The sequence below is a fragment of the Microtus oregoni genome, unplaced genomic scaffold, assembly GCF_018167655.1.
Source record: "Microtus oregoni isolate MIOR12 unplaced genomic scaffold, Mior012 000036F_ref0000092, whole genome shotgun sequence".
NCBI lineage: Eukaryota > Metazoa > Chordata > Mammalia > Rodentia > Cricetidae > Microtus > Microtus oregoni.
In genome coordinates, this window is record NW_024543095.1 from 18,433,456 (window position 1) to 18,458,439 (window position 24,984).

The window sequence follows — 24,984 nt, forward strand, 5'->3', positions numbered from 1 at the left end:
AGCTATCACCGTCTACATATTCCTGTGAGCTATCACCATCTACATAGTCCTGTGAGCTATCACTGTCTACATATTCCTGTGAGCTATCACCATCTACATAGTCCTGTGAGCTATCACCGTCTACATATTCCTGTGAGCTATCACCATCTACATAGTCCTGTGAGCTATCACTGTCTACATATTCCTGTGAGCTATCACCGTCTACATATTCCTGTGAGCTATCACTGTCTACATATTCCTGTGAGCTATCACTGTCTACATATTCCTGTGAGCTATCACTGTCTACATATTCCTGTGAGCTATCACCATCTACATAGTCCTGTGAGCTATCACTGTCTACATATTCCTGTGAGCTATCACTGTCTACATATTCCTGTGAGCTATCACCGTCTACATATTCCTGTGAGCTATCACCGTCTACATATTCCTGTGAGCTATCACCGTCTACATAGTCCTGTGAGCTATCACTGTCTACATAGTCCTGTGAGCTATCACTGTCTACATATTCCTGTGAGCTATCACCGTCTACATATTCCTGTGAGCTATCACCATCTACATAGTCCTGTGAGCTATCACTGTCTACATATTCCTGTGAGCTATCACCGTCTACATATTCCTGTGAGCTATCACTGTCTACATATTCCTGTGAGCTATCACTGTCTACATATTCCTGTGAGCTATCACTGTCTACATATTCCTGTGAGCTATCACCATCTACATAGTCCTGTGAGCTATCACTGTCTACATATTCCTGTGAGCTATCACTGTCTACATATTCCTGTGAGCTATCACCGTCTACATATTCCTGTGAGCTATCACCGTCTACATATTCCTGTGAGCTATCACCGTCTACATAGTCCTGTGAGCTATCACCGTCTACATATTCCTGTGAGCTATCACCATCTACATAGTCCTGTGAGCTATCACCGTCTACATATTCCTGTGAGCTATCACCGTCTACATATTCCTGTGAGCTATCACTGTCTACATATTCCTGTGAGCTATCACCGTCTACATATTCCTGTGAGCTATCACCGTCTACATAGTCCTGTGAGCTATCACCGTCTACATATTCCTGTGAGCTATCACCGTCTACATATTCCTGTGAGCTATCACCGTCTACATATTCCTGTGAGCTATCACCGTCTACATATTCCTGTGAGCTATCACCATCTACATAGTCCTGTGAGCTATCACTGTCTACATAGTCCTGTGAGCTATCACTGTCTACATATTCCTGTGAGCTATCACCGTCTACATATTCCTGTGAGCTATCACCATCTACATAGTCCTGTGAGCTATCACCGTCTACATATTCCTGTGAGCTATCACCATCTACACATTCCTGTGAGCTATCACCATCTACATATTCTTGTGAGCTATCACCATCTACATATTCCTGTGAGCTATCACCATCTACACATTCCTGTGAGCTATCACCATCTACATAGTCCTGTGAGCTATCACTGTCTACATATTCCTGTGAGCTATCACTGTCTACATATTCCTGTGAGCTATCACTGTCTACATATTCCTGTGAGCTATCACCATCTACATATTCCTGTGAGCTATCACCGTCTACATATTCCTGTGAGCTATCACCATCTACATAGTCCTGTGAGCTATCACCGTCTACATATTCCTGTGAGCTATCACCGTCTACATATTCCTGTGAGCTATCACTGTCTACATAGTCCTGTGAGCTATCACCGTCTACATATTCCTGTGAGCTATCACCGTCTACATATTCCTGTGAGCTATCACTGTCTACATATTCCTGTGAGCTATCACCGTCTACATATTCCTGTGAGCTATCACTGTCTACATAGTCCTGTGAGCTATCACCGTCTACATATTCCTGTGAGCTATCACCGTCTACATATTCCTGTGAGCTATCACCGTCTACATATTCCTGTGAGCTATCACCGTCTACATATTCCTGTGAGCTATCACCATCTACATAGTCCTGTGAGCTATCACTGTCTACATAGTCCTGTGAGCTATCACTGTCTACATATTCCTGTGAGCTATCACCGTCTACATATTCCTGTGAGCTATCACCATCTACATAGTCCTGTGAGCTATCACCGTCTACATATTCCTGTGAGCTATCACCATCTACACATTCCTGTGAGCTATCACCATCTACATATTCTTGTGAGCTATCACCATCTACATATTCCTGTGAGCTATCACCATCTACACATTCCTGTGAGCTATCACCATCTACATAGTCCTGTGAGCTATCACTGTCTACATATTCCTGTGAGCTATCACTGTCTACATATTCCTGTGAGCTATCACTGTCTACATATTCCTGTGAGCTATCACCATCTACATATTCCTGTGAGCTATCACCGTCTACATATTCCTGTGAGCTATCACCGTCTACATATTCCTGTGAGCTATCACCATCTACATATTCCTGTGAGCTATCACCATCTACATATTCCTGTGAGCTATCACCATCTACACATTCCTGTGAGCTATCACCATCTACACATTCCTGTGAACTATCACCATCTACACATTCCTGTGAGCTATCACCATCTACACATTCCTGTGAACTATCACCATCTACACATTCCTGTGAGCTATCACCATCTACACATTCCTGTGAGCTATCACCGTCTACATAGTCCTGTGAGCTATCACCATCTACACATTCCTGTGAGCTATCACCGTCTACACATTCCTGTGAGGCAGGGTCTCTCTCTACACAGGACTTGTGTTTTCTCTACTAGGCTGGGAGTCAGCAAGCCCCAGCATCCTCCTGTCTCCACACACTCAGAGCTGGGGTTGCTGGCATCTGCAGGACACCTGTCTCATTCTTTGGGGGTTAAGATCTGCTCTCCGGCCATCATGATTGTGCAGCAGGCACTCCTAACCACTGAGTCACCTCTCCAGCCCCCCATTTTTCACTTTTTGCATTTATAAGTTGCCCTTTCCCCCTAATTGCACTAAGGATTGACCCCAACATCATGTGCCAGACCAGCATTCTGTCACTGCCCAGCCCACATTTAATGATCTGGCATTTGGGGCTTTGATATCAGGAAGATTGTTCCTCCTAGGCCTCCATAGTTCCTAGAGAGGAAACAATTCCCCACAGTTGAGTTTGGAAAAAACAAACCAAACCACCCAGATCCCATACCCTGAAATAAAGGAGAGCGCAGTCATAGCCTAATACCATTTTGGCTCTGTTTTTGTTTGTTTGTTTTTTCGAGACAGCGTTTCTCTATAGCTTTAAAGCCTGTCCTGGAACTCACTCTGTAGACCAGGCTGGCCTCGAACTCATAGAGCTCCTCCTGTCTCTGCCTCCCGAGTGCTGGGATTAAAGGCGTGTGCCACCACCGCCTGGCTAATTTTGGCTCTATTTTGCCTCTGACACTTTCCTCCTGAGTCACTGCATTCAATAGTTATCTTGGATTCCAGGAACAACAGGAATGCTCCATACACATCTTGTTTTTAAATTTATTTTAATTTTATTTTATTTTATGTGCATTGGTATGAAGGTGTCTGACCTCCTGGAACTGGAGTTACAGACAGTTGTGAGCTGCCATGTGGGTGCTGTGAATTAAACCTCTGGGTCCTCTGGAAGAGCAGCCAGTGCTTTTAACTGCTAGACCGGCTACCACATGGGTCCCTAGGAATCCAACTCAGGCTTACTAATAGATGTCTTTGCCTGCTAAGCCATCTCTCAGGGACGCTTGTCTAGTCCTTTGTTAGACGGCATGGAAGTCAGACCCTAGCTGCCTCTTTAGAATTGCATTGATTTTCTGTGTGGTTCTTGCATATAAAGCTCAAAATGGCAATTTAACCTGCATTTGGGTTAATCTGTCTTTTATCATCGAATGAATAGGTTCTAGCTAAGAAAGAAGGATTTTCTTTCTTTGTACTACCAATCAAGCTATGCCCCCAACCACAGATATGAAAAGCTCAGTTCCAAAATATCATCATAAATGGGCAGATAAACTGCTGTTTTGATTTATAGCTGTATGAACAGATTATAAAATTTAACACTACAACTTCAGCCCTGGTTAAATACAATATCGTGCCTTCAAAAACATGAGAAAACACAAACAAACTGTCATGAGCACATTTTGCCAGAAACATAGGCGAGCATATTTGTGTGTCAGAATTTATTGTCTGACAATAAATCAATTTTGTTGTCTGCAGTTTGCCAAGATGTGCCAGTTTCCCCTGATAGCTAGCTGTTGGCAAACACAGGCTCTTTTGTTCCGGTCTCAGTTACTAATATTAACTCCCAGAGAACACACTACATATCACGAGGTAAATGTGTTTATACGTGTGCCTGCGGGTAACATACAAGAGAGCACAGCAGTCAGGGCTTAAGGAGTTCGGAAGCCTGGGAGGCAGAGGCTGAGACGTTAAGGATGGAAAGAGCATATTCGTGCTGGGGATCTGGGCGTTAGTTTACTAACTAATCCTCCTGGAGATACGGCAGCTGCGCTGAGCCCGTGGGTCATAGGTCTGAGCTGAATCTTAAGATGGAAACCTATTCCAGGCATGGGACCATGAAGGCTGTGAAATAAAGGGCAAGACTGGGTCCAGATGGAAGAACAGGAAGATGGACGGATAGCAGGTTCAGGCAGAGGAACAGACAGACAGACCGCAATTCAAGCAGGCCACGTCCGCAGTGGGGAACAAGCCATGCTGAAGCTTCTGGGACTGTTGGAGGTCTCTGTTGGCCAGGCAGTCAGGTGACAGTTCCGTGTCAGGAGTCCTCCTTTTGCTAGGGTCCTGGGGGCTATACTCTTTCTTCCGCTGTGTTCTGTGGGTTCTCAGGCCTGGTTCTCCTGGTGTGATTACAGAGCATTCATGTGCTCCCACAGCCCCTCTGTGTTCTGTGGGTTCTCAGGCCTGGTTCTCCTGGTGTGATTACAGAGCATTCATGTGCTCCCGCAGCCCAGCTCACTCTAGTCAGTTTGCAGGGTAATGCCCTTACCATGTTTAGAAATGAGTTACCATCACTCTGGGCTTCAAGCCGTGCTGGACAGAGGGTCCTGTTTGTGTGACCTCTGGTGCTGCATAGTTTTATGTCAATTTAGCACAAACCACAGTCATTTCAGAGAAGGAAGCATGAATTAGGAAAATGCCTCATTAAGACCGGCTGTAGTACATTTTCTTAATGAGTGATTTGTCACTGAATATCCCTTTACACTGTGTCACTGTGATTGGTTTAATAACGAGCTGAATGGCCAATGGCTAGGCAGGACTTCTGGGGACAGAGGGGACTCTGAAAGGAAGAAACCATGACTGCCAGTTGGACACAAAGGAAGCAGGGCATACAGGAGGAGAGGTAAAAACCATGGGCCATGTCACAACATATAGATTAACAGAAATGGGTTAATTTAAGTTATAAGAGTTAGTTAGAAGCAATCCTAAGCTAAGGCCAAGCTGTCATACTTAATGTCTCTGTGTCATGATTTGGGGACTGGCAGCCCAAGAAAGTCTGCTACAGTGATTGACGGGGGAGGGCCTAGGCCATGTGGGTGGTTCCATCCCTGTGCTTGTGGTCCTGGGTTCTATACAAAAGCAGGCTGAGCAAGTCAGTAAGCAGCTCCCCTCCAGGGCCTCTGCATCAGCTCCTGCCTCCAGATTCCTGCCCTGTGTGAGTTCCGGCCCTCACTGCTTTTGATGATGAACTGCTTATGAAACTGTTAGTGAAATAAACCCTTTCCTCCCCAACTTACTTTTGGTCATGTGTTTCATTACAGCAATAAGATACCTAGACCCTGAAGTTGCGCTCAAACCAGTCCGAATCTGTTTGGAAAATGAAGTCTCTCAGAGCAGGGCACAGCCTAAAAACCAATCTTTTATATAGTATGGAGCAACTTAGGGTCTCTCAGCAGTTACAAAGGGAACTCATGGCTCTTGAATTCTCGGCTTTAGGCAGATAAGGAATTTCAGGACTTCAGTTCCTTCAGATGAAAATGAGTCAGGGTAACTTTTTCTGGATCTCTTCCATTACCTCCAACCTCTGAACCTGGAAAATTTGGTTTGTTGCCGCAGGCTTTTTTTTACATTGTAGTCTAGGTTAGTCTTGTAGCCCAGGATGGCCTCAAACTGGTGGCAATCATCCTCCCTCAGAGTGCTGAGTTACAGAGATGAGCCACCATGCCCAGCTCAGAAGTTCCTAGTGATTTATGTTCTTTGGGGTTGGGAGGTATAGCCTGCTTGAGCATTCGGGAATGAAGGAACTAAAACTGCTTTCAGCTGTGAGCTGGAAATCCTGTGACTAACAGCTCAGAGGACAGATAGGCAAAACCACTGAAGGTTCAGCAGGACACCAAAGGTTCCGCAGGACACCAAAGGTTCAGCAGGTTCAGAGGACAGATAGGCAAAACCACCAAAGGTTCCGCAGGACTTGGCTGTAATCTGATTAAAACATTAACATGGCTCAAGAGAGAAGAGGTCTCTTGAGGAGGGCTGTTTGCTCTTCCAAGTCATTAGCTCTTGCATTAAAGCAAACTTTCCATCAATGTTTATGAGTTTGGAAGGGAATGGAAGTGAGCAGTGTCTCCATCCATTGAGCAAACGCCAGTGTGGAGTAGCTCTTCCTGGGGCGTCAATTCCCATTCGCCTCAGAGGGCAAGCCATTCACTCAGTGCAGCTTGGGGATCCATGGGGCTTATTGGGGTTCATTACAGGAACACGGGTGAATTGGGCAGGTTTACCACCAAAAAGCTCACCCCAGCAGGAGTGATAGAGCACTGGATCAGGCCGTGCACACACCGCAGTGTGCACGTGGAAGTATCAGGACATCCTGTGGAGTTGGTTCTCTCCTTCTACCATAAAAGTCCCAGGAATCAAACTCAATCCACCAGGTTTGGCAGCAGTCACTTTTACTCCCTGAGCCATCTTGCTGGCCTGAAATGAGTCTTAATAACCTCTATTTTGGGAGGGTCTCCTGTGGTTAGTTGCATCTGCCCTGATTTCAAGATGTCTTTGGCCATGCTGCACAGAGGGCAGCGTTCTGGAGCAGACAGAGGTCTTATGTTGTCTCATTTAGATGCACAGCGCCATGAAGCTAGTGTTACTAACTGGGATGGTTTAAGTGAGGATGGCTCCCATAGGCTCATCTATTTGAATCCTTGGTTCCCCGGTTGGTGGAACTGTTTGGGAAGGATCAGGGGTGTGGTCTTGTTGGAGGAGGCATGTGTCTGGGGGTGTCTGCCTCCCACTTGTAGATAAAGAAGTAAGCTCTCCGATGCTCTACCTGTCTGCTGCCATGGTAGTCATGGACTCTGGAACCATGAACTCCCAATCAGATGTTGTCTTTTATAAGCTGCTTTCGTCAGGGTGTTTTGTCACGGCAGTAGAAACATGACAAGGATACTAGCTGACTTAGCAAATGGTTAGAAAGACAAATGCGTTACCCAAACATATCCGCTCATCTGGTAGCAGAGCTCAGAGCTTGCTACTGACCGGGAACTTGTCTCCTCCACATGGTCCTCCCATCTTCATTCTGGCTATCTTCATCAGGTCTTGAGTGCTTGCTCAGACTACGCTGGCTACGACATCTCCCAATGTGGCAGTGCTCAAGAGAAGGGGGAAGCAGCTCTTCTCTCCTGCCCCTCATTCAGGTGACCTACAGGAGCACGGCATCCGAAACCTCTGGAACCTGCCTCGGGTCACACCCAACCTTTAATTGTTTTAGTCCATGAAATAAATTAGCATTAAGAAAAGCTATAACAAATGTATCTATTTGTGTAAGCCTGGGAGTCACACAAAAACGCGAGAGCCCACAGGAAGCGCCGTGGGGCTGAAGCTTAAGCAGCCTCTTGGTAAAGCAGAGAGAAGCAGGATTGGAGGCAACAGGCAGTGAGTGGTTTTTAAAGAAACGAATGCTGCGGCTGGAGAGATGGCTTGACAGCTAAAAGACCTTGCTGCTCTTCCAGAGGACCAGAGTTCAGTTGCCAGCACTCACATCGGGCAGCTTCTAACCATCCATCACTCCAGCTCCAAGGCATCCGAGACCCATTTCTGGCTTCTGCAGGTGCCGGCACACACAGGGCAGACAGTCACACAGACATTCATATACATAACAGAGATAATAGAAAAGCTTTAAAGGCAGGAATGAGACTGGAGAATAGACAAAGACAATGTTTCTCTGAGCTCTAGGTGTGACCTTGAGTCTGGTTTTCAGTCTCCTCTCCTACAACATTGAGACAGAAGAGTAAGGCATACATTGAGGGCAGAATTAGCCCGTAGAAGAAACCAAAGTGGCGGCTCCTCCCGCCAAGGCTGACCTGTTACAATGCACAGAAAAACCTATGAAAGGTTCCCACTGAACCTCTGCGGTTCTCCGGGCTCTGTCCGTTTCCTTCTTTGAAAATGCTCACTCGCTTGTTTCCTTCTTTTGGGGGTGGTGTATGTATATGTACATGTGGAAGCCTGGCCATTTAGGTACACACGCGTGTGCATAGAGGCCAGAGGTCAAGTTCAGATGTCATTTTCAGGAGTGCCACCTTGTTTTTGAGACAGAGTCTCTCATTGGCTTGGCTGGCTGGCTGGAGAGCCCCCGGGTCCACCTGTGACTACCTGCCAGCACTGAGGCTATAGGCATGCCACCACGTCAGCTTTATTTTATAAGTGTCTGTGGGTTCCGGGGTCATACTCAGGTCATATCCGTGCCTGAGGATTCCAAACTCCGGGCTCCAGCACGTGTCATCGCCAGGCCTCTCGGAAGCTCGTTTCCTCGTTTTAAAATGAGTGGGCTGGAGGAGAACAGAACTCTTGCTTACGATGCCCACGGTCCTGAGTGTGACTCCCAGCACTAAATAAATAAATAACATGTAATGCGGAGGTATTATACTCATAATCTCAGCACTTGGGAAGAGCAGGCAGGAGATGAGGAGTTCAAGGGCAATCTCGGCTATAAAGCAAATTTGAGGTAGCCTGGGCTACGTGAGACCCCATCTCAAAGAAGCAAACCAACAAGTACAAAAGGTAAAGCGGGCATAGCCGAGCCAGCCAGCTGGCGGAGAACAGCAGCCCTCTCTGGAATTCTCCAGTTCAATAAAAAAAGGGGGGGGGGGCAGCCGAGGCTTCGCAGTGGCAGGGGTTGCAAAGGAGAGAGGACAGATCATCACTCAAGTTTTCCAAGCCAGCGATAGCACTATTTTTAGGTTTCATCAGGATCTCTCATGCATGTTGCAGGGCAGTTTTCTGGGTCAGCCCCTCTCAAGTAAACCTGTCATCTAATCCCTACCCAGGACGGTTACCCCGATAGAGTAGCAACTCAGCCCACACCAGCACTGGCTATTTTGAGATTGCTTTGCCCTGTGCCGAATGGGTGCCGTGAGGGGAGCCTTCCTGCTCGGTTGCAGGTGGCGTTTCTCGCATCTTCTGTGCATACTCTCATCCAGTGCATGCTGAATCATGCAGTCAGGAATTCGCGCTGTTGCTGGGGATCAAGCTCAGGGCTCATGCACTCTCGGAAAGTGTTTCACCGCTGGACCAGTTCCTTAGCTCCTCATTCGGTAATTTTGTACATATGAGTCCACTTTGTGCTAGGAACTTAGAATACAACATCAAGCAAATACAGGGAGGACCCTTACCATCAAGACACTTACAGTTGAGCTGGGCTTGGGCACCCAGGCCTGTTCTTCTAGCACTAGAATGACCTTGGCAACCTGAGAGTAAGTACAAGGCCAGCACAAACTAGTGGTGACACTCTGAAAGAAAAAAAAAAGAGGAGGGACAGAAGGGAAAGAAGATAGGGGAGAGGAGGGGAAGAGGAGGGGAAGGGGAGGGGAAGAGGAGGGGAAGACACTTGCAGACGTCTAGAGGAGAAGACATTAGTCAACTAATGGCATTTTTATTGCTAGTGTGAATAGTGTTATAAAGGACAAGTGGAGGAAACCGGACATGAGCAGGACAGAGGTTTGCCAAGGAAGACGCTGCTTGTATGTGGTTCTGGAGGATGAGCAGAATCCAATAGGAGTCAGCAGGAGGGGGAAGAGGTCTGTGGCCAAGGACACTGATAACGGTGAAGCTGGAGTTGTGCAGATCAGGAAGTGCTGGGAGGCACAAACTTCAGCAACAAAAGCCAAACTGACAGGAAGAGGAGAAAATTCTTTAATGTGTGTGGCTGTAGAACTTTACAAAGATAGCCCACTGTACAGCTCATCCGACTCAGCCTGGAAAAGCACGTGCGTGGAAACCTAAGGACTGGAGTCAGCGTGCCCCAACCCACAGAAGGGTGGACGTAGGAGAGTAACTTCAGGAAGTTACACACACATGTACATAAGCACACTTTGTAAAAAGTTTATGAAAAAGGCTGACTAGCTGGGCGGTGGTGGCCCACGCCTCAATCCCAGCACTAGAGAGGCAGAGGCAGGAGGACTTCTGTGAGTTTGAAGTCAACCTGGTCTACAAAGCGAGTTCCAGGACAGGCAGACAGCCAGGGCTACCTAAAGAAACCCTGTCTCGAGCAAAAAAGAGGAAGGAGGAGAAAGAGAAAAAAACTATTAAAAAAATTTAAAAGTCAGAAGACGAAGAAACTGGCTAAATGGTTAAAATTAGAGGATTATATTGGATATATTTCTGTAATCTCAACACTTTGGAGGTTGAGGCAAGAGAATGGAGTATTCAAGGCCAAGGCCAGTGAGATAACCCAGGTGAGAAAGGCCCTTGCATCCAAGCCTGAAGTTCTGAGTTTAAACCCTCAGACCTAAACAGCATAATTAACCCTGACAAATTGTTCTCTGACCCGAACACTCACACTATGACTTGCACACTCATACGCTGTATACACACACACACATACACACACACACACACACACACACACGTACATTTATTCACTCTGTAGACCAGGCTGGCCTCTAACTCACAGAAACCCACCTGTTTCTGCCTCCTGAGTGCTGGGATTAAAGGTGTGTGCCACCACCGCCTAGCATAATACAATGTTTTAAAAGACATTTTACAGGGCCCGGAGAGATGGTTCAGTGGTCAAGATCACTTACTGCCCTTGCAGAGGGCTCAGATTGAATTCCCACAGCTGCATGATGGCTCACCATTGTCTGTAAGTCCAGTTCCAGGGCTCTGACTCTGCCTTCTGGTTTTCTGGGCACCAGGCATACACAAGGTGCACATGCAGGTCCTCATACAAATAAAAATAAAATAAATCTTAAAAACAACATTTGTTTCGAGGATTCTGTCATGTAGCCCTGGCAGTTCTGGAACTTGCCAGTGTAGGCCAGGCTGTGTACTCAACTCACAGAGATCTGCCTGCCTGGGCATCCTAAGTGCTGGGAATAAAGGAGTGTGTCACCATGCCCAACTGTGAAAAAATGGTTGGGTTTTTGTTGTTGTTGTTGCTGTGGGATTCCCCTCTGTATGCTGTAAATATGTTTTATTATTATTCATTAATAAAGAAGCTGCTTTGACCTATGGCAGGGCAGAATATAGCTAGGTAGGAAAAACTAAACCGAATGCAGGGAGAAAGAAGGCAGAGTCAGGAAGAGGCCATGTAGCTGCTGAAGGAGAAAGATGCTTGAATCCAAGGTACATTCTCCTTTTACATTTTTGTTTGTTTGTTTGTTTGGTTTTTGTTTTTTGTTTTGTTTTGTTTTGTTTTTGGAGAGGGGGTTCCTTTGGGATTTTGTTTTGTTGTTGTTGTTGTTTGGCTTTTCAAGATGGAGTTTCCCTATGCAACCCTGGCTGTCCTGGGTCTCACTCTGTAGACCAGGATGTCCTCAGACTCACAGAGATCCTCCTTCCTCAGCTTTCCAAGTGCTAGGATCAAAGATATGTGTCACCACCGCCTGGCCTAAGAAAGATGTCTTAAGAAGAAAGAATTTGATGCCAGCCTGGGTTACATGGCAAGATACTATTTAAGTGGGTGCTGGAGAGATGACTCAGTGGTTAAGATCACTGGCTATTCTTCCAGAGGTCCTGGGTTCAATTCCCAGCATCTGTACGGCACACTCAGTTCCAGGGAATTTGATGCTGTCTTCCGGCCTTTGCTAGAACCAGGCACACACATGGGTGCGCAGACGCATGTGCAGGCAACACATCCAAACACATAAATAAATAACTATTAAAAATTTTAAAAATCAGAGAATTGCACACCCAACATTGCAAGGAAGGGAGAAGGGGTGGAAGTTAGAAGCGTCTATGGGACTAAATGAATTTCCAGACAAATGAATGAAAGGTAAGAAAGTTGTGATTATTCTTGTATGTTAGCAGTCTTTCAAGATTCTTCAGCAGCCATAACACTCACCACAGGGGAGATTTACATAGATTTACTCTTGGTGTCTTTCTTGACAGTAAAAGTTGGCATGAAGAGGAACGTCTGGATACCCCAGTCCCCAGATGATGTGTCCACTTTCAGATGAAGTAAGTGTGGAGAAGGCTTTGATGTGCACCCATAAACCCCAATAGCCTCATTTAGAATAATACACTAACGCTGGCATTCTAAGGGGGTCTTTGTGGGTAACTGGTGCAGGGGCATGGCAGAGGAGTGGTGGGGGGAGGCACACCACGTGGCTTGGTTGGTTTCATCTTTTTCCTGGGAGGAATAGAAGCGCTACAGCTCTGAGCTGGGAGCTATGGCTTCTATTTGCGTTTGTTAAGCTCTGGGTGCATTTGAGAACTCTGGGAGTGGACGAAACATGGGCAGCTGACTGTACCAGCCTGGAACTCAGCAGAGAGCTCGCAAGATTCTTGTAGGAGTTATCTACGTATAGCGGGTAATTATAGACCAGCCTGTGCATGAGATTTTAAAGAAAAGAAATGGTTGAGAACATAATGTTCCTTCCACCCACCTATAAACTTAAAAGAAAGAAAAAAAAAACTGGAGAAAGAAAGTTGTGGGGAAAGAGGGTGGGCTTACAGAAAACCCAACACTTCATGTTTGCAGGGAGGATCTCTGTGAGATTATAACAGGGCTGACTTCCTTGTAGTTCAGATTCTGGGTTGGCCTTCTCATCTGATGAATTTGAAAGTTCTTTCCTCACTACATTGCATTATTTACTTACTCATATATGTACCCATTAATAATATATTATTGTTAATGGTATTAGTTTTGGAGACAAGGCCTTACTGTATAGTTCTGGCTGTCCTGGAATTTACTATATAAATTGTGGCCTAGAACTCACTACATAAATTACGTGGGCCTCAAACCTACTATGTAGATCAGGCTGACCTGAAGCTCTTGTCTCTGTCTCCCTCATGCCGGGAGTAAAGGCCTGTGCCACCATGCCTGACTACCACAGATTTTTATAGGCGGGTTTGGTGGCTGCTTACTTTACAGTTAGAAATTTAGAAATTCATAAGACTTCTGTGAGATTCTATTTAAGTGGAAATGTTGCCCACTATGTAGGAGGCCCTGAGTTCAACCCCCAATGGGACATACACTAGCTATGGCAGCACATGTCTGTAATGCCAGCACCCAAGAGGCAACACCAGGAGAATCAGTAGTTCAAGACCAGTCTGGGCTGCATAGCAAGACCTGTCTGGAGAGAGGACAAAGAGAAATAAGGGAGTGGGGGTCAGAAAATCCTAATGGATATAGGAGGAAAATAAAATCATTTCTGTGTATCAAACTCAAGATGATGTTTTTAAACAACTTGATGGGCTTCCCCCATTTATAATGTAATTCTGCTGGCTCCAGTCCCTCCACCAGCGCCTGCTGGAATTCAAAGAAAAGAACAACCAAAAAGGCAATGACAGAAGCAATAACTAAGCCCTAGCCTTCTAGAAACTTCTTCCATTACTCTCATGGATTGAGACTTCCTCTCCACAAAATAACCCTTACTGTTTTAAACTCTATTATCGTCTAGCCTGAAGTTCAGAGCAAATTGTGGAGAATTTGGAAAACCAGTTACATCGGTGGGCCTGCCCTTTTGTCTCTGAACTCATCCTGAGTGTGGTGGCGATTTGGTTCATATCTGAGCCTGGCTCTATGTGAAGGCAGGCTCACCACCCATGTTTATACGAGTGTACAGTAACACCTTCAATCAATGTTCCAGTCACGTGCCACTCAGCCCTTCAGACTGACCTTACTAAATGACATGTCTAAATACCAGGATGTGAATATATAGATCACTCTCAACTTCCTAGAAGCCACATGCTAAAAAGAAAATGGGCTGGAGAGGTGGCTTGGTGGTTAGGGTAAGAGGAATTCAAATCCAGCACTTATATCAGGTGACTCACAAAGGCCTAGAACTCCAGAGCTGAGACATCTGTTACTCCCTTCTGGCCTCCCAGGGTACTGCACAGTGCTTGAGCTTATACACATAGGAACACGTGAATAAAATAATAAAGTAAATAAGAATCTTCTTGAAAAAGACAAAAGTGAAATTAAGTGTGGGGAAGTCATATGTGGGTGCACTTATGTACAGATATGGGGGCTGTATGTGTGTGTGCGTGTATGTGCAGATGTGGGGACTTCATTGTGTGCACATATGTGCAGATGTGGGGGCTGTATGTGTGTGCGTGTATGTGCAGATGTGGGGGCTTCATTGTGTGCACATATGTGCAGATGTGGAGGGCTTCACTGTGTGCACATATGTGCAGATGCGGGGGCTGTATGTGCGTGCGTGTATGTGCAGATGTGGGGACTTCATTGTGTGCACATATGTGCAGATGTGGAGGGCTTCATTGTGTGCACATATGTACAGATGCAGGGGCTGTATGTGTGTGCGTGTATGTGCAGATGTGGGGGCTTCATTGTGTGCACATATGTGCAGATGTGGGGGCTGTATGTGTGAGCACACATATGCAGATGTGGAGGGCTTCATTGTGTGCACATATGTGCAGATGTAGGGGCTGTATGTGTGAGCACACATATGCAGATGTGGAGGGCTTCATTGTGTGCACATATGTGCAGATGTAGGGGCTGTATGTGTGAGCACACATATGCAGATGTGGAGGGCTTCATTGTGTGCACATATGTGCAGATGTAGGGGCTGTATGTGTGAGCACACATATGCAGATGTGGGGGGCTTCATTGTGTGAACATATGTGCAGATGTGGGGGCTGTATGTGTGAGCACACATATGCAGATGTGCTTTCCTGATGTGTAACGGGAGGTTAGGGGCCAGAGGTCAGTGTTGAGCCTCTTCCTCTATCACTCTCCTCCTCTTTTTTCTTTGTTGTTTTGTTTTGTTTGTTTGTTTTGTAACAGGCTCTCTCTGGGAACCAGGAGCTCACTGGTTAGGATAGGTCAGCGGTCTCCAGGATTGCCTGTCTCCTCTCCACCAGTCCTGACCACGCCCAGCTTTGGCATGGAGATCTGAACTCAGGTCCTCATGGTTACCCAGCAAGTATTCCACTCACTGAGCTACCTCCCCAGTGCAAAAATCAATTTTAATAGCTTTGTATAGCCCCAATGCAAAAAATATTGCCAGGACATAATGGTATATGTCAGTATATAACAAATTTTTAAATAGTATTATCATTATTATTGCTATTATTATTTTGGTTTTCTCAGACAGGGTCTCATGTGGTCCAGGATAGCCTTGAATTTGTTATAAAGCAGGGATGACCTTGCATTCCTGATTCTTCTGCCTTCATCTCTCCAGTGCTGGAATCACAGGCATGGACTACCATGGCCAGCTTTAAAACATTGTTAATAAGTCTTGTGCATTTTTTTTAAAATCACTGAATCTTTGAAATCGTGTGTGTGGAGCTCAAGTGCTTGATGGGCACAGTGCAAACGACGGGACATTGGACTGCAGTTTCAGGGACAGTCAGCTCCAGTTGCTCTCCCTCCCTCACCTCATCCCCACTCTCGAAGGCGTTTCTCAGCTAGACCTATCAGTCTCTGATGGCAGGGAAACGGAGAAGGAGCGTATGAGATGGGCCTTGCGCTTCGGCAAACCAGTTGCCAAGAAGCCAAAGCTAATCGAGTGTCTGAAGACCTGCTGATGACAGAGACAATGGTTTCTCAATAGTCAAGCGGAGATGACTCTCAAAGAGGCAAGAAAAGCGGATCGCATTCCTCAAAGTGAGCGTGAAGGCCTGACGTGGTAGCACATGCCTTGAATCCCAGCACTCAGGGGGCAGAGGCAGGTGGATCTCTATGAGTTCAAGACTAGTCTAGTCTACATCATGAGTTCCGGGCCAACTAGGGCTACATAGTGAGACCCTGTACCCGCCCCTCACTGCCGCCCTTGACAGATTCTGACTGCATATACAAGAAAACTCAGAACACACACACAGCTGGTCACAAATGTCAAAGTGTATTTCTCAGAATACACACACAGCCGGTCACAAATGTAAAAGTGTATTTCTCAGAACACACACACAGCCAGTCACAAATGCCAAAGTGTATTTCTCAGAATACACACACAGCCGGTCACAAATGTCAAAGTGTATTTCTCATGCTTCTCCTCTACTGAAATCCAAGCTAATCTAAGCTAAGAAAAATCAGCACAGTACCCATAGCCATACATTTGTGCGTGCACACACATGTACACACACACACACACACACAAATAATAAATAAATATTTAAAAAATAAAAACAGGCTGTGAGTTATTTATTCTCCAAGGTCTAGTCACACAACATTTTATTTAATGACACATCCTAGCCCATACACATGGGAACAGAGAGATGACTCAAATTCCCACTCGGACTCAGTGAGACTCAGCGAAAGCAGAGCCTTTCCAGAGGGCAAAGCGGTAGAGCCTGCGTTTGCTGAACACCTATCACCTGCCTGTTTGGTGAACACCTATCACCTGCCCGTTTGGTGAACACCTATCACCTGCCCGTTTGGTGAACACCTATCACCTGCTGGCTACATCTTTGAGCCCGTTTTGTAGATTATGCAATCAACTAGAACGGGATGACGGATGGCAGGACACTAGGACCCTAGGGCACTGGGCATTGAGAAAGGAAAGTGAGCCAGTCGGTGGTGGCGCACACCTTTAATCCCAGCACTCGGAAGGAAGAGGCAGGTTGATCTCTGTGAGTTCAAGACCAGCCTGGTCTACAGAGTGAGTTCCAGGAAAGTCAGGTCTACATAGAGAAACCCTGTCTCAAAAAAGAAAGAAAGAAAGAAAGAAAGAAAGAAAGAAAGGAACGAGACAGGGGAGGGAGGGAAGAAGGGAGAGAGGAAAGAAGGAAGAAGGAAGGGAGGGAGGGAGGAAGGAAGGAAGGAAGAAGGAAGGAAGGAAGGAAGGAAGGAAGGAAAGGAGGGAAGGCTAGCACAAGGAGAGGGCAAGGCAGAGCGAAGACAGAAGTACCTTGGAGCCACATTTCCCCAGCTTCCCACATGTTCAGATGGGCCCTGGCTGTTTCTGGGATAGCTAAGAGCCACAGCTTCGGGGGTGGTGCTTAATTTTCATACTTAGTCCTACAACCTCCTCTCAGTGCCCTGGGGAGACATTGTGCTTCCATAGGGTTCCTGGGTCTCCTCTGTGGTCCTTTCCCTTTCTCCCCTGCAGACCCTCACTCCCCTTCAGGTGAAGGCACCCTCCAGTGCTTTCGTTTTTCTTTTTAGATGAGTTCCTTTCGCTAGACATATTTCCTCTAACAGTTCAAACTGTTCACTGCATAACAGCGGCAGCTGGGATGGGAACGGAGGCCCTTGCCTGTAATCCCAGCACTGGGGAGGGAGACTTGGGAGGATCAGGAGTTAAGGTTGTTCTTAACCACACAGTGAGTTTGGGGTCAGCCTAGGATGCGTAAGTAAGCAGTAAAAGGGAAGCAAGTTAATTCTACTCTCTAAAGATAAGATAAAAACACAGGCAGAAAGGAAAAAGCAGGGGAAAGTGTCAACTCAGGGCCAACACTGGGTCTCTCTCAAGTCACAGGTGTTAGCATGTCTGGGCCAGTCACGTAATCCACCATCCTGTGCTTCGATCTTCTCATCTCTAAAGCAGGCTAACATTAGCACAACTCACACCCCAGGTTTATCAAAGGAAAACTCGGATGCCTTGGAAAAGGAAAGGGAAAAAATGCTTGTAAAAAGTACAAGAGGATCTGACATCGAAACTGACTTTCCAAATGCAGAAGCCTAAAAATAGCATGGAAAGCTGGGAGACGGGGCCAGAGAGCTGGTGTAGCAGCTAAGTGCACGTGCTCTGTAATCATAAGGGTGGAGAGTTCAAACCCCAGCACCCACACGGCAAGTCTGGCTTCACTGCACCAACCTGTAACCTGCTGGGGCTTGCTGCTTTCCAGCATGGTGGGCAGTAACTGTGCCTCAAAGATTATGCAGAAAGTGATAGAGAAGGGGACCTCGTGTCTTTGGGCTTCCAAGTATGTGTATTCACAATCAACATGCCGGCTGAACTACATCCCCAACCCCTCCCCTTGTCGTTGAAACAGATCTCAGGTAGCCAGGCTCACCTGACACTCACTCCGTGGCGAAGACTGACCTCGATTTCCTGATCTCCTGTCTCCACCTTCCAAGTGTTGGGATTATGGACATGCATCACCATACCCAATTTGTTACTTTATTGTTGTTAGCTTAAAATTATTTATTTTAATTTTGGGAGTATTAGTATTTGCCTGGATAGATGTATATCAAATGTGTACTTGGTACCAAGGAGACCAGAAAAGGACATCAGATCCCCTGGGGCTGGAGGCTTAGGGTTACAGACAGTGTGAGCTGCCCATGGTGCTGGGAACCAAACCTAGCTCCTCCAAAGGGCAGCACGGGCTCTTTTACTGTCACACCGTTTCTCCAGCACCCCATCCTCCACCTCCCAGCTTGGGTTTCGGTCTGATCTGATCATATATAGTATGTGAACTATCTACTGACTTTAGAAACAGCACATCTTTGGTAGGCAAATTAAATAAATCGAAAAGTTAAAAAGCACTCTCCATGATACGATAGCCTATGCTGCTGGTTGTTTCCAGGGCCAGAGCACTGAATTCCCATTACCTTCCCGCGGTGAGCATGTGTAACTCTCCCCCAGCTCACATGACACCTATGTCAGGCATGAGGCCAATGGTGATGAAGGAGCCAAAAAGCTGGTTTTCTGGTTAAAGATTCCTGCTTGATTCCATCTCTTCCCTGCTCCTGTTGGTCACTTTTTGTGCCTCTAGGTGAGAGGTGGATCCCAACAGCAATTTCTCCGTGTTTTATTTGATTTATTGGTTCTTCAGTGTCAGAGATCTGCCCCACAGATAGAAGGTAAGTATTTTAATCTGCTCTATGCATCCTGTTCCCTATTCTTTTAAATCAATGTATTTGCTGGCCATGGTGGCACAAGCCTTTAGTTTGGGCCCTTGGGAGGTAGAGGTAGGCAGATCTCTGTGAGTTCAAGACCAGCCTGATCTACAGAGCAAGTTCCAGGACAGGCTCCAAAGTTACAGAAAAACCCTGTCTCAAAAAAAAAAAAAAAAAAAAAAAAAAAAAGAGGAAGGAGAGAGAAAAGGACAGGGTCTCATGTAACCCAGGCTGGCCTCAAAATTCCTGTGTAGCTCAGGCCAGCCTTGAATTATCAATTTTCTTGGTGCCAACTCTCAAGTGCTATGATTATTAGCATGCACCACCACACTGGGGTTTGTCGTTGTTGTTTCTTTTCTTTTCTTTTGTATGCACATTGGTGTTTTGCCTGCATGTATGTCTGTGTGAGGGTGTCGGGTCCTCTGGGACTGGAGTTACAGACAGTTGTGTGGTGCCATGTGGGTGCTGGGAATTGAAGCCAGGTCCAGGCACCTGAGGAGACCGGAGGCACGGGCACAGCATGCAGCCATTACCCCATATGTGAGCCAGGAGGTAAGGGGTTGCAGTGACTGTTCCCCCCGTGGACACCGAGAGGTTTCCCAGGAGTCATTTCACCGGCTCATCCTCTGTTCATCCAGCGAGTACCTCCTCCCTTGAAGCCACAAATGCCCAGTGAGTACTCTGTTCTTGCATGAGCGCTGAGGACGCAGCAGAACCCAGACACACGACAAATAGCACAGAGATGCAAGACTGGGTAGATTAGATGGTGCCAAGGAGAAAATCCAGTCTAAAGGAGGACAGCAGGCGCAAGCCATAGTCCTACGGAAAGCCTCACTGAGCGCAAAGGACAGCAGAGTTAACAGCGACTGAAGCCCTAAAGAATTTCAACCTCTGTGTGCAGGTGTGAGGAGGGCTGGGCCCTGGCAAAATTCCAGCCAAAACCACTTCGGAATGATGGCTAAGTTTCCATTCTCACAAGGGCACCGTAAAGTGTGCCCCTCGTGTGTCGTAAAAGCCGAGGGTCCTAGGAGACATTGTGTCGGAACTATTTCCCAGCTACATGGTTTGTTTTTTTCCAGAAGACTATTTTTATAAATTACAGATCATAGCATAGTCTGAGCCCTTAGCAACCATCTGGTGTTCACAGCTTCCAAACGTGTCAGATAAGAATCCTCTGGGCTGCTTGGTTTAAAGATACAGACTCCACCCTGGCCTGGCGGTGCAGGCCTACGATCCTCAGATTGCTAAAGGTCCACCTAGAATGGTTGGCAGCGTGTTTGCCCTGGCAAGCTTGCAGGCCTAGATCCAGTGAGTCCCCAGTGCCAAAGTGAAAGAGAAACTGTAGAGACTCCACATCAGACATGGGCACATGCTTGTGACCCCAGTGCTTGGCGGGGGCGGGGAGGGTTTAGGGGGTGTCACTGAGGCAGAAATATTGTGAGTTCAAGACCATCCTGGGATACATAGTAAGTTACGAGAATCTGTCTCCAAAGACTAAACCAAACCAAACCAACACAGAGTCTACCCATCACATCCCCTACCTCACCCCGCCCAGGGCTCTGCCATCTGTGTGTTTAGCCAGATGATTCCACACCAGGCAGGTTTGGGAGGCTCAGAGTGTTCACAAACAAGGAAATGGAGGCCTGGTGAGAGGGACTGTCTTACTTACCCTAGGGAGAACTGGTCAGTCAGGCAGAACCAGGAACAATACTTTGATTTCCCAACTCCCTCAGGTCTGTGATTTTTTTTCCACACAGCACAAAGATAGCCTATGATTTTGGAACAGATGCCAGGTCAGGCGTCTGTGACGATGCCAGGATGCACTAATTACCACCACGGAGAGCTCGGTGTCCTGGTAGCAGTCTGCACAGGAAATGAGTTCGCTATCCTATTTATTTGTGGGGTCTCATAAAGTGACTACTAAATAATAAACTACCACATTTGGCAAGAAAAGCTTTTCCTTTTAACAAATTTCTTCCTTCCTTCCTTCCTTCCTTCCTTCTTTCCTTCCTTCCTTCTTTCCTTCCTTCCTTCTTTCCTTCCTTCCTTCTTTCCTTCCTTCCTTCTTTCCTTCCTTCCTTCCTTCCTTCTTTCCTTCCTTCCTTCTTTCTCTCTTCCTTTTTTGTTGGTTTTTCGAGACAGGGTTTCCCAGTAGCTATCTGGAGTCAATCATGGAACTTGCTCTGTAGACCAGGCTGGCCTTGAACTCATGGAGATCCACCTGCCTCTGTCTCCTAAGATTAAAGATATGCACCACCATGCCCTGCTTAAAATTTTTATTTTAATATTACCTTCTACGTGTGGGTATTTTTACTTAAATAAATTTCTGTGCACATGCATTCCTGGTGCCCTCAAGTCCAGAAGACAATGTTGAATCCCATTTTACTAGCGTTCCAGACTGTGGTGAGCCACCATGTGGGTGCTAGGCATCGAACCCAGGCTTAACCATTAAGCTGTCTTTCCAGTCCCACAAAATTGTTTAAATTACATTTTAGCCATTATGTGTGTGCATGCATGTACACGTGTGTATATGTATGTGTGGGCATGTGTAAGGAGGAAGGCTGAGCATGCCATAAGAAGCAAACTAGTAGACAACACCCCTCCATGTGCTCACGTGCTCCGCCTTGGCTCCTGCCTTAAGGTCTCGCCGTAACCCCCCTGGGTGATGGACATACGCTGTAAGATGCAATAACCCCTTTCTCCCCAAATTGCCCTTGGTTATGGAGTTTACTACAGCAATAGAAACCATAAGGAAGACGATGTGGATGGATACATACAAGCCCATAGCGTGTGTATGGAGGTCAAAGGGCAATGGGGAGAATCAGTTACCTCCTTTCACCGTGTGGGTCCTGTGGGTCACACCTGGGTCATCGAGCTCGGTGACAGGTGCTTTAATTCACTGAGCCATCTCACTAGCCCCTCCCCCAATGGATCTCAAAGCTCTACCAACACCCAGCTTCACATTATGTCAATCACCAGAGAACGTGAAAGAGAAGGGCGGAGCAAGAGGAGACCTCCCTTCCCCAATCCCGCTCTCCCCTATCACAGTGAGCTTTTCTGTGTAGCTTTGTTTCTGTGGGAGGCCTGGAGTTTCATCTCTGTCCACACACTGAGTGGCATGAATTTGAAGGGACCCTGGGATAGATTTATGGAAAGCGGATCTTTCTTCAGTGTTGCCTATAGAACTTTAACGTATGTATGTCATTGTGTGTTCATGTGTGGTTTGTGTGTTTTCCTGAGATACTGGGGACTGAACCTAGGACCTTGCTGGTGCTAAGTAATCTATACCTGAGCTACACCCCCCAGACCTGCCTCGTGTTCTCATGGGTAGGCACTGTGAGGCTTGGGTTGATCCAGGCCAAGTTGTAGCTCACTCTGGGCCTACATTGCCCCCAAGGAAATCAAAGCATATCATCTCTGTGTGCTTTGATGTGTGAGGAAAACCGAGCACGTGGTACATCACCTGAAGGGGTGACCGCCTTCCCATAGCCCTTACAACCATAGCTTCTAGTGTGGGCAGAAACAGTTGGTTGAAGTCTGTCCATGTGCGTGCGTGTGCGCGTGCGTGTGTGTGCATGTGCATGTGCGTGTGTGTGTGTGCATGTGTGTGTGTGCATGTGTGTATTTATGTGTGTGCGTGTGTGTGTGTGTGTGTGCGCACGCGCTTGCATGTGTGTTGGGCATGTGGCAGCAGACACACGTGTGGGAACCAGAAGCCACCCTCCTCCTGATCTGTTTGACCACATCAGTGCTGAAGCCGACAGGCAAAGCTGGGCTCCTCAGGCAAAAAGTTTCCCTTTCCAGGCCTACAGCCCACATCAGGCCTTTGTTGTTTGTTCTCTGGGTGTGGGGACAAAAGCCCTTTCAGATGCTGTGGAGTGTACCAGAAGTGTCATGAGAAGGGTTTGCTGGACCCTGGCCTAGAATCCAGCAAACCAGACTAGGAAGGGAGCTGGCCCTTCTGCCTGAAGCTCCGGGTCCTGCCATTTCTGGTGGCTGGGATTGCTGCTTCACCTTCCTTCACTGGTACCTGCACTCTGGTCCTCACTGTAGCCTGGAAACCTGCGGTCTGTGAAGGCCAGCCTGGGGTAGCCTGGGAACCTGCAGCCTGTGAAGGCCAGCCTTGGGTAGCCTGGGAGCCTGCGGCCTGTGAAGGCCAGCCTGGGGTAGCCTGGGAACCTGTGGTCTGAGAAGACCAGCCTGGTAAAGGACACAGATGTGCACCCTTATTTGATTCTCCCAAATGGCTGCAATGTCACCCCCACACTGCCATTCCCGACAGCTCTGCAGAAGAAAGGCCTGGGGGGACAATGTCCCGTGACAGTAAAAGATCATGACAACCCATGGCCCTGCCCTCACCCCTGCGGCAGAAGAGGGTTCTCATCTGTGTGTTCATTCAAAGCAAACAGAGGGAACACAGCCACATGGATCTTCACAGGCTTTTCTCTCCTATTACCATCCTGAGTGTTTGTACTATGGTGCCACCAGGAACTGAGCAGAGGGAAACCCTCCGCCAGATGCTCTGGGTTCTCCTAGCTGCAGCTCTCTGCTTTTGTCTAACTCAGGTCAGGCAACTCCCGGGCACTGGAACCAGCCACCGAACTGGACTTCGCTCTGGTTTCAAAATGCAAATGAACCAGTGTTCTGCTCAGGTGGAGAGGTCAGGGAGGGACCGGCAGTGGTGGGAAACACGTGTGTCCTTGAAAGCGGCACCTCGCAGGAGCCAGAGCTGGAGCGCAACCCTGGAGTGGATGGCACACTCTCAAAAATCTAAGGAGCAGGAGACGGGGAAGGGGAGCAGGGAGCGAAGGGTTTGGGGATCGGACTGGCTTTTGTGTGTGATCTTGTTTGGACAAGTCTCTTATCAGAGAGTAATACTAAACTTTACTCTGTTTTATTACCCCAGCTCCCTGGGGAATGGGTAAGTGACTTTAGGATTCCGTGAAGGAGGATTAAATTGCCTCTTCACAGATAAGAGCCCCGAATAACCAGATAGGCTCGCAGAAGAGAGACAGGGAGGAATTCACGGTTGTCCTGTGGGGATGGTCTCTGCTCTGGCCATCCGTGCCATGTCCTCTGTGCACAAACTTACACCAAGTCCATGGCATCTCACCACAGACAGCATCAGTGCGCCTGGCCCTGTGACAGGTGCTGAGGGCAGGGTAGTTGCATCTGCACTCTGACCCACTTCTAGGGGCTGGAGACACGGCTCAATGGTTAAAAGCACTGGCTGTTCTTCCAGAGAACTGGGGTTCAATTCCTAGCACCCACCTGGCAACTCACAACTGTCTATAATTCCTTGGGATCAGGCACCTCACCTAACCTTGGGCTCTTCCACATACAGCCAGGCACACACACATACACACAAAGCTTAAAAAAAAGGGGGGGGGGAGGGTTGATGGAACTCCACCCCACTCAGCTGTGTGACTGCCCAAATTACCTGTTCGTCTCCTCTGTCTTCTCACTTTGAAAATGGAAATTATTTCCAAAATGGTGACGAAGATTAAATATAAAATGCTTAGCCCAGTGCCACACAAATTTATTATTACTTAAGACTTTAGTTTTTACCCTTCAGATGTTTCCAACCCAAAGGAGAAATGAGCACAGCACACCCTGAAACACAATACAGCCTCTTGTGGCTATCGCTTGCAAGAGTGGCACCGATGTCAAAACGCTTTAAGCAGCGGTCATTAAAGAAAGATTCAAGCCAGGCACGGTGACCCACACTTCGTACTTCCCTGCACTGTGTCCTTGGCAAAATGGGAGGTTGAGACCGGAGACTCGCCTCTGCAGGTCCAGAGGATCACCCCTGCAGCTCAGGGTCGGTG